This window comes from Apodemus sylvaticus, chromosome 23 (assembly GCF_947179515.1).
Source record: "Apodemus sylvaticus chromosome 23, mApoSyl1.1, whole genome shotgun sequence".
In the NCBI taxonomy this organism is placed as follows: domain Eukaryota; kingdom Metazoa; phylum Chordata; class Mammalia; order Rodentia; family Muridae; genus Apodemus; species Apodemus sylvaticus.
The window spans coordinates 56,042,942-56,054,462 of record NC_067494.1 but is presented as its reverse complement, the minus strand read 5'-3'; positions in this window follow the sequence as shown (position 1 = coordinate 56,054,462).

Sequence of the window (11,521 nt, the reverse complement as noted above, 5' to 3'; positions counted from 1 at the left end):
AAGATATTTTATACTATTTGTGGCTATTGTGAAGGGTGTTGTTTCCCTAATTTCTTTCTCAGCCTGTTTATCATTTATAGAAAGAAAAGCTACTGATTTGTTTGACTTAATTTTATATACTGCCACTTTGCTGAAGTTGTTTATCAGCTGTAGTGATTCTCTGGTAAAATTTTGGGGGTTGCTTACATATATTATCATTTCATCTGCAAATAGTGATACCTTGATTTCTTCCTTTCCAATTTATTTCCCCTTGATAGCCTTTTATGTCTAATTGCTCTAGCTAGAACTTATAGTACTCTTTTGAATAGATGGGGGAGAGTGAACAACATTATATTATCCCAGATTTTAGTGGGATTGCTTCTAGTTTCCCCCTATTTAATTTGATGTTGGCTGTTGGTTTGCTATATATTGTTTTTATTATGTTTACGTATGGGCCATGAATTCCTGATCTCTCCAGGACTTTGAACATGAAGGGGTGTTGTTGTGTCAAAGGCTTTTTCAGCATATAATGAGATGATCATGTGTTTTTTCCTTGAGATTGTTTATATAATGTATTACATTGATGGGTTTTCATATATTCCGCCTTCCCTGGGATGAAGCCTACTTGGTTGTGGTGGGTGATATTTTGATGTCTTCTTAGATTCAGTTTGCTAGAATTTTATTGAGTACTTTTGTATCAATATTCATAAGTGCAATTGGTCTGGTTCTTTGTGTGGTTTGGGTATCAAACTCTGACTTCATAGAATAAATTAGGTAGTGTTCCTTCAGTCTCTATTCAGTGGAATACTTTGGGGAGTATTGGTATTAGCTCTCCTTCGAAGGTCTAGTAGAATTATGCACTAAAACCATCTGTTCCTGGGCTTTTTTGTTTTGTTTTGGTTTTGATTGGGAGGTTTTTGATGACTATTTATATTTCCTTAGGGATTATGGGACTTTTAAAATAGTTTAACTGATATTGATTTAACTCTAGTACATGACATTTGACTAGAAAATTATCCATCCAATCTAGATTTTCCAGTTTTGTAGAATATAGGCTTTTGTAGAAAGTTCTGATGATTTTTTTAAATTTCTTCCATTTCTGTTGTTATGTCTCCCCTTTCATTTCTGAGTTTGTTAATTTGTATACTGTCTCTGTACCCTTTAGTTAGTTTTGGCTAAGGATTTATTTATTTTGTTGATTTTCTCAACCAGCTCTTGCTTTTGTTGATTCTTTGCATCATTCTCTTTGTTTCTAATTGATTTCAGCCCTGAGTTTGATTATTTTCTGCAGTCAACTCCTCTTGGATATGTTTGCTTCTTTTCTCTTTTAGACGTTCAAGTGTGCTGTTAAGTTGCTTGTATGAGATCTCTCTAATTGGTTCATGAAGGCACTTGGAGCTATGACTTTTCCTCTTAACACTGCTTTCATGATGTTCCTTAAATTCAGAAATGATGTGCATTCATTTTCAATGAATTCTAAAAAGTCTTTGATTTCTTCCTCTATTTCTTCCCTGACCAAGATATTACTGAGCATGGAGTTACTCAGTTTCCAAGAGTATGTGGGCTTCTGTTGTTTTCGTTGTTACTGAAGTCTCACCTTAATCCACAGTGATCTGATAGAATGCATGGGAATTATTCCAATCTTCTTGTATCTGTTGAGGCTTGTTTTATGTCTGATTATATAGTCATTTTTGGAGAGGGTTCCATGAGGTGCTGAGAAGAAGGTATATTCTCTTGTTTTGGGATAAAATGTTCTGTAGATATCTGTTAAATTCATTTGGATCATAACTTCTGAGTTTCGCTGTGTCTCTGACTAGTTTCTGTTTCAATGACCTGTCCATTGGTAAAAGTGGGGTGTTGAAGTCTCCCATTATTACTGTGTGGGGTTCAATGCGTGTTTGAGCTTTAGCAAAGTTTCTTTTACAAATGTGGGTGCATTTGCATTTGGGGCATAGATGTTCACGATTGAGACTTCCTCTTGGTGGACTTTTCCTTTGATGAATATGAAGTGTACGTTCCCATCTCATTTGATAATTTTTGGTTGAAAGTCTATATTATTAGATATTAAATTAGCAACTACAGCTTGTTTCTTGGGACAATTTTCTTGGAAAACTGATTTCCAGCCTTTTATTCTGAGGTAGTGTCTGTCCTTGTTACTGAGGTACATTTCTTGTATGCAGCAGAATGCTGGATCTTGTTTACATATCCAGTGTGTTAGCCTGTGTATTTTTATTGGAAATTGAGTCCATTGATGTTGAGAGATATTAAAGACAAATGATTGTTATTTCCTGTTATTTTGTTGCTAGAGGTGTTATATCTAGATTACAATCTGAATCTACACTCAAGAACAGCAATTTAATGGTAAGATCAAGAAAATTATGCCTGTCATGTTCAGCAATCCACAGGATGCTTAAATCTTTAGTATTAGGAAGCAAGTATTATTTAGAATTAAGAACCAAGATATAAGTCTCTTTCAACTCCACACGTTTATAAGAAGATGTGGCAACTACTCCAAATGCATGTTTATAACCATGATCAAAGGAAATGTGACATATCCAACAAATAGCATATGTAGCACATGAGCCTTCAGGAAAAAATAAGAATATAGTACAGGCTATATAACAATCAGGTACCAATGTATTTTTTTTGCTCATGTGTCACAGTGAAAATATTTTCGAAGTTACATGTTACAAGTCCATATGGAATATTTACCCTAAAAGGGGGGTGGGGTATAGGAAGGGCAGATTTGAGAAAAGAGCCATAGGAGATAAGATACCTTTACAGAATGATGAAAGTATAGTGTATAACTGTAGTCATAAAGACAGCCTGGTAAGAGCACAATAAGAAGCAGGATGATAGAACAGGACAAAGGACCCAGAAAGAACATGAGAAAGCCATGTTTACTTAATATTCAACAAAGAAGGCAAACAGATACATCTCAAAAATATAATCTTCTCAACAAATGGTCCTGGCAAACCCGATCCAATGGGAGAATAAAATTAAATTCTTATTTATCTCTTTTGATAAAAATTCATTCAAAACTGACCAAATACCTTATTAAAAGCCGAACATGCAGAAGCCTAAAAAAAAATGAGGATACTGGGATGGGCAAGAACTTATTGCATAGAAAGAATGCCAACAGCACAGGAAATAAGCCCAAGTATCAACAAACGGGACAGCATGAATATAATGTTTCTGTCTACCAAAGAGAATAATTAGCAGGGCTCAGAGACACCCACAGAACAAAAGAGAATCTTTATGAGTGACACTCTGGATAGGATTTCATATCTAGAATTTACCAATAATTACAGAAATTAAATTCCAAGGAAACAAACCTGACAATCAACAAATGGGCACGTGTACTGAATAGAAACTTTGAGAAGAGAAAAATTGGCCAATAAAGATGGCAAAAGGAGTTCAAAATCTATAATATGCTATCATAGAAATGTAAAATAAAACCAGTTTGATATAGTGCCTCACCCCAGGCAGAATGGCTGCCATCAATTAACCTGATAAGAAATGTTAGAAAGGAATAAGATACCCTTATTCACTGTTTGTGTGTGTGTGCATGTGTGTGTGTGCATGTTATATTTAAAAATTAATTCAGCTATTGTGAAAATCAGTTTGAAGATTATTTAAATATTTAGAGATCTAATTATTATATGAGCCAGCTATTTTAGTTATAGGAATATATCCAGAGAAGTCCACAATCCACCCTAAAGATACTTGAACCCCATGAAAGATACTTCACTGCTTTATCCACCATAGGAAAGAACTCAAATCAATCTAGTCATCTACCAAGAGATGAATAGATTTTAAAAAATGGCATACATATAAAATGGAAGACTATTCAGCTAAAGAGAAAAATGTAATCAAACTTTGCAGGAAATGGTTGGACTTAGAATGTGTAATATTAAGCGAGGTCATATGCAGAATCTAGCCAATAACATATCTATATGGAAACAATGCATATATGAGCACTGAAGAAAATGGAAAAAAGTGAACAGGATTAAATACCAGGGGTTGAAATGGGTCTGAATGCATGTAATGGCCACCAGTAATGGAAAAGGATATAAAGCTAATTGATTTTCTTGTTCTAATTATTTCATGTGTTTTGGGTGGTGGTGGTGGTGGACCAGTCCATAAAAATAGAGTCAATAGTGAAAACATAAATCACATGTGAGGCACCAGAGCTTCTTTACTGTAAGTGCATAAAAGTATATTGAGTTGTATAGTAGGTTGGTTAATTTCAGCATGTGATTTTGTTTCTTTGTTTCCATGTGTTTTAGGATAAAGTTTCAAAAATTATCAGAAGCACAAGATTAAAGGCTTGCAATGTCTTAAAATAGAATTTTTTTCGAAAATGAGTGGACATGACTACTGATCTGAGACATTCAGAATGAATGAAGAATCAGCCATTTTTGCTTTTTCTCTTCCTTAATTTTCTTTTAGGAATAATAAATAGCCTGCTTGTGGCCCTTTACTATAAAGAGTCAAAAATAGATAAAAATTAATACAGTATCTTGATGGTTAGGTACATCATCTCTGAATCACCACAGACCTGGCAGTCCTCTACTGTATATGTGTTGGGGGCCTCATATCAGCTTGTATATGCTGCTTGTTTAGTGGTTCAGTGTTTGAGAGATCTCAGGGGACAGGGGAGTGGGGAGGAGGTACGGGATATGGAACAGTCAGAGGCTGGACAGGGGGTGGGGAATAAAATATGGAGTGTAAAAAATTGATTAATAAAAATTAATACAGAAAGATGTCAAACACATGTCGAACCACATGAAAAGATCCAACTAATAGAATACTACCTGGTGTCTAGTCAGTGATCCCAAAGCCAGGAGAGCATGGAATGACATTTAAGACTTGGAGAGAAAATGACCATCAACCACATTGTTGCACTCAGAAAAATACTCTCTCAAAATTGAGGGAGACAGGAGTGCATTTGAAGGCAGGCACAGATCATTACAATTGGTTTCACATAATAAGTTAGAGGTAAATCATATACAAAAGAATCAGAGGAATTATCCATAAGAACATTGGAAATAGCCACTCATAGCAAAGAAAGCAAACCACTAATTCTCTCAGAAAAGGAAAAATACTATCAATAATCCACCTAGCAACAACATAAAAGGAGGAAATAAAAATGATATGAACAAACAATATCCACTCTGAAAATCATTACAACCTTCAATTAAATAAACAAATCCTTATTTACATGTAGGAGAACTTTCTGGGTATACGCCCAGGAGTGGTATAGCTGGGTCCACAGGTAGTACTATGTCTAATTTTCTGAAGAATCACCAAACTGATTTCCAGAGTGGTTTTACCAGCTTGCAATCCCACCAACAATGGAGAAGTGCTCCTCTTTCCCCACATCCTCTCCAGCATCTGCTGTCCCCTGAGTTTTTCATCTTAGCCATTCTGACTGGAGTAAGGTAGAATCTCAGTGTTGTTTTGATTTGCATTTCCCTGATAACTAAGGATGCTGAACATTCCTTTAGGTGCTCCTTTAGAGACATTTGAGTTTCCTCAGTTGAGAATCCCCTGTTTAGCTCTGCACCACATTTTTTAATAGGGTTATTTGATTCTCTGGCGACTAACTTCTTGAGTTTGTTGTATATGTTGGATATTAGCCCTCTATCGGATGTAGGGTTAGTAAAGATCTTTTCCCAATTTGTTGGTTGCCGTTTTGTCCTATTGACTATGTTCTTTGCCTTACAGAAACTTTGCAGTTTTATGAGGTCCCATTTGTCGATTTTTGTTCTCCTACATGGAATAAGGACACATGCTCCACTATGTTCATAGCTGTCTTATTTATAATAGCCAGAAGCTGGAAAGAACCCAGATGTCCCTCAACAGAGGAATGGATACAGAAAATGTGGTATTTACCCAATGAAGTACTATCTAATTCAGTTATTAAAAACAATGAATTCATAAAATTCTTAGGCAAATGGATGGAACCAGAGAGTGTCATCCTGAGCGAGGCAACCCAGTTACAAAAGAACGTACATGGTATGTACTCACTAATAAGGGGATGTTAGTCCAAAAGCTCAAAATAAACAATTTACAATTCACCCAGCACAGGAAGCTCAAGAAGAAGGAGGACTTAAGTGAGGGTGCTATGGTTCCTCTGAGAAACAGAAGAAAATAATCATAGGAGCAAAAAGAGAGGCAATGTGTGGAGCAGAGTCTGAAGTAAAGATCACCCAGCGAGTGCCCCTTTATAGGATGGGGATTCATCCTATAAACAGTCACCAAACCCTGACATTATGACAAGAAGTGTGTACCAAAAGGAGCATACCATGGCTGTCTCCAGAGGGGCCCTGCCAGAGCCTTACAAATACAGAGGCAGAAACTAGCAAACAACTATTGGACTGAGCTTGGGGTTCCCAACGGAGGATCTGGAGGGTGGTCTATAGGAGCTGAAGGGGTTTACAGCCCCATGGGAAGAACAATGATTTCACCACCCAGATGCCCCAAGACTCCCAGGGACTGAACCATCAACCAAGGGGTACACATAGTTCCAGCCAAAAATGTGGCAGAGGAATGCCTTGTTGGGCATTAGTGGGAGGAGTGGTCTTTGGTCAGGTAAAGGCTCAATAAAGGCCTCAACAAAGGGAAACGGATGGGGGAGGGGAGTTGGGGGAGGTGGGGATGTGTCGGGTAGAGGGGCATATACATGGAGGCAGGGGGTGGGAGGAGGAGTAGGGAATCATTGGGGAGGGGGGCTTTTGGGAGTGGGAAATTGGGAAAGGTTTTGCCATTGGCAATGTAAATGAAAAAGATACTCAATTAAAAACAGATTAAAAAACATAGAAGAGCAAAATAAATAAATAAATCCTCAAGTTAAATAAATCTAGCACATGATGAAACTGTTCTACTTCTTCATATATTGTACTCCACAGATACCTTATCTCTAAAATTCATTGCTGCTGAATTCACAATAGCTACAAATTGAAACAATCTAAATGGCCTTCACCTGACAAATGGGTAGTAAAAATGTGGTACATATACACTGTGGAATACTATTCAGCTGTTATGAACATTTAAAGCATGAATGAGCTTTACAGGTAAATGGGCAGACCTGGAAGAGTCCTGTGTGAGCCAACCCAGACCCAGAAAGACAGGCATTGCATGTTTGAAGTTCCTAGCTCCAAACCTTCAGATGTGAGCACACAAAATGGAGTAGCTGCAGTGACCAGAAAAGTAAAAACAGACCATGGTGGGATGTGGGGGAGTAATAGGCGATAATAGGGAATAAATGATTGAAAGGGGCAAATGGAAAAACAAGCAGGAATTTAATCATAGAGCAGAAACACATATAAATACACTCAAAAGGGTATGGTAAATAAAACAAGAATGTCTAAAAATATAATAAGGAATCATACTATTATCCAACTATGAAAAAAATGCCTACAAGACAAAAAGTCTACACAGACATATACATTTGGAATAACTTTTTGTCTGGGCTGACAATGTTCTACACAAAAGCTATAGATTTTTTAGACATAGTTTTAACTTTTTAAATTAATTAGTTAATTAATTTTTTACACTGCAGATTTTATTCCTGCCCCGTCCACCCTCTGACTGTTCTACATCCCTCACCTCCTCTCTACCCACTGTGAATTACCAACAAAGAAGATAATTTGAAAGAAGAATGTTTTCAAATAGTTGGTCATAGCTGTCCATGAGATTTCCAAAACATTACAGGCTATTGTTGTTGTCCATGGCTTCCTCCTAGAGGAAGAAGGTGAGTCCATTTTGTTGAAGATGCCTTGCACATTGGACGCAAAACCATGAGAGTCAAGATGGATCTGAATGTAAAGCATCCTCCCTGGGCACTAGTTCTCATGGTACCAAAGGCAACATGCAAGTTTACAAAGGAGAGAGCCAAGAAGCAGTCATACCTAACTATGACAGCTATGAACCACAATGATCTGCAGTGCCAAACAAACTTGACAACCAAAGGCTGAAAGATGGGCATACATACCATGGTGGCAACCAACACCTTACAATAAGCTTTAAGACCTCAACTACAGGGATATCACACCTGGTATTGGAAACCTAGACATTATCCCCTGGGCTTATAAAGTCATGGATATTGGAGGAGAATCTACAACCAATAATTTACTAAACCACCATAATCCCAAATAGCATTCTACATATTTATCCTAATTCCCATATATAAATGTACTCCTGACCCCTCATCAAGGAAAGTGCTTTTTAAAATACATGGATATTATACAGAAAACTACAGTCAGTCAAAATGTAGAGCTCTGATGCCCAGCCTCAAATGACACACAAGCAACACAAGTTCTTTATATAAAACTCAGGGATCACTGAGAAAGAGGGCTTAGGGCAAGATGGAGTTTGGAGGGAAGGAAGATATTCTAAGGACCAGAGGAACAGGATGTTTGCTCTGAGATTATGTCTCCTTAAAGACATACTATACTCTCTAAGCTAACAACATAGAGAGAAGAAAAAAAGAAAACCAAAAACCCCCCACGAAAAGACAGCTAAAATTATAACATATATTTTCTACCAAAAATGTCTTTCATAACTAAAGATACAAAACTGATGCACCTAAGGCTCAAGAATTTTTTTTTTAATTTGGGTATCAATAATCACGAGGCAGAAGATCAGGATGCTTGCTGTGAGATTGTTTCTCCTAGTAATGCCAGGAGTTTATCCATAAAATCTCAAAAACACAACTGTCCAACCAAGAGCTGGACAAGCACAACAATGGACATCTGAAAGTGGATGGGGAAAGGCCCACCAGGCCTCAATCCCTATGGAGTGTACTACAGGTAACTGCACAGTGCTGAGCAGGAGTCTCCCTCAGGAGAGCACACCAACTAGTCATCTTTTACCAAATGGTCAGCCTTGGAAACAAATACACAAGTAACTTGATATAGACAGAGTAGGTTATATTTAGTAATATATATGTATTTCAAGTATACATGTTAAAGTCTATTTCTCTAAACTAGTTCCCTGGCATTACTTGTTACAAATAACTGTAGCCATTTTGTTTCAGGTCCTGAGCGTTCAACCACTTAGCTCTCCTCCCTCGGCATTCTTCCTTACAAAAGGTATTTAATTCCTGGTTCACCCTCAGTAAGATGTATGCATTCTCATTCCATCAAATAAATATGAACAAGCAAGGACCTTCGAGGATCACCACTAGGGGTGGGGCAGGGGAGTGGAGCGAGGATGCCAGAAGTGCCTGGGCACACAGGAGACTGGGAGCCACAGCAATCATCCCAGACTCCATTGTTTCCCCATCTGGGAAAACATGGACAGAGGACTCCATTACTGACTATGTTCTGCCTCCCTGGAGACTCATGTTGGTGGTGCTTCAGGCAGCCCTGCTGCGAGGCAGGATCACAAAACAGCAAACCAACAAAGTCAAACTTAGTGAACCAATGTGATTTCTACTTTAGGGGTATTTTGTCTGCATGTCTGTCTGTGCCCCATATGTATTCCACTTGCAGAGGCAAGAGGTGGGCATTGGATTCCCTGAAGTTATGGTTACATATCGAGTGCCCATGTGGGGGTGCTGAGAATTCAACGCGAGTCTCTGATAGAGCAGACAGTGCTCTTAACAACCGAATCATCTCGAATTCCCAGTGGACCAGTTAGATGTCACTGGGGTGACTTATACAAGTGTGCTGAGCAGCTACCGTAGAAGCGCAGACGAATCACTGACAACTGAATCCTTCTGTGAGGGTAAGGGCTAATCAAGCTGCAAAGCCGGGGGATCGCTGAACAGCTTGAAGACAGCTCTCCTGAGGTGAGGAGTCTGTCTTTCAAGCCACTCACTGCCTCCTTCAGATTTGTCTGGTTCACGCAGCTTTACTACTGATTACTTCATGGCTGGTCTGAGCATCTTCTGTGTAGCTTATTTTGTCCGACAGTATGGGCAGTCCTTATAATTATAAATGCTTGAGGCAGGAAGGCTCTAGTATATCTTGCCAGTTTCTGGGACTTCCTGAAGCTGTTAAGTCATCTATTTCTGAGCTTTCAGAAATACTCTATAGGACTGAATGTTATCACCTCACATTTAGGGAGCTTTCTCTAAGTTAGAAGGTTTAATCTCAGATGAAACTCATACACAATCTATCCCAGACATGACCTCCAAGAACTTTCCATTTTTACAAAGGAGAGTTGGCCATTTATTACTTGTCCATTTATTCATAGTACCTAGGCAATGGAATCAACTTATAGACATCCATCAACTGACACATGGGTAAATGAAAATGTGACTTATCTACAAAGGTGTATTGCTCAGATATAAAGAAAATGAAACTGGGAAATCTGGATGTTAAAGTGGGTAACTAGAAATTATGTAGAGTGCTGCCTCCTAGGACCCAACAGACAAGCATCACATTTCCCCTCAAATGTGGATCTTAGCGTCACCTGTATGTGTATTTTATGGAAAGTACATGTTGAAGCCAGGATGCTAGAAATGCACTTGTAGTGGAGAGATCATGAAAGAGAGAGGAGGACAGGATGGATATTAGAAAATAGGTGATATGAAAATAGAGTGGGGATGCTGGGTACATGATGATTAAAACATGCAGTGGCGTGATGGGGAAGAAGGAGAGATGCTAAAACTCAATTCAAGTTACATGTTTATGAATTAGCTACATGGAAACCTATCATTTTGAATGCCAAGTAAAAACATAATAAGGGGACAGTAGAACACATTTGCTACAAAAGGATGGGACATTGGATAATGTATATGTGTTTTATTCAAGATAGGGGCAGAAAGAAGGAAGACAGCTTGGGTTAACAAAAAGGATTTGTAGAAGCCATATGAAACCCCATTATCTTAGAAATGAATAAGAAATCTGGTCTTAAAGATGTTAAGCAGTGGTGTCACACATGGATTAAAAATGGGTAAATAAAGATGCCAATGTCATTAAATGGAACTCTCTGTAGCAGATATTGATATCTGCTTAGGACTTACTGCTCATGGAATGCCCATAGGCACCCCAAACAAAACAGGTCATTGCATACCCTTCCTAAGCACATGGTGTAAGTGAAGACAACAGACACTTTGGTTGCAAGATAGACAGAGAACAATCTTGAACTTACCATGAAACTCTCCCCACTCTTAACTTTTGCAGTTCTGCAAGGTCATGTGCTGGTTGCTGGCCTAGAAATGATGTTACAATCTTGCCCCTGAACAATGTTTCCTATAGTACCAAGATGTGTGCACTGGTGGCACTACTGTGTATGAGCATAGACAAATACTTTGGAAGTATAGGTCCAAGGACAGAAACTATGGTTTTGTTAATGAGCATGCTAATCTGCCATCACAATATTCATGTTTATAATGATCAGTTTGTACAAGTCTGTAGCATGGTGAAATGAGCTTCCATCCTCTTGCAGAGACCTATAACTATTGAGAAAGTATGAAGAATGAGCAACTATGTTAAGATTAGAGCAATTACCTTTTCAAGAAGGCAGAGGGAAAGTTCTGGAGTCTCCATAGACTCCATGAGGGTCTAATGGCTATAAATGGAAGGTA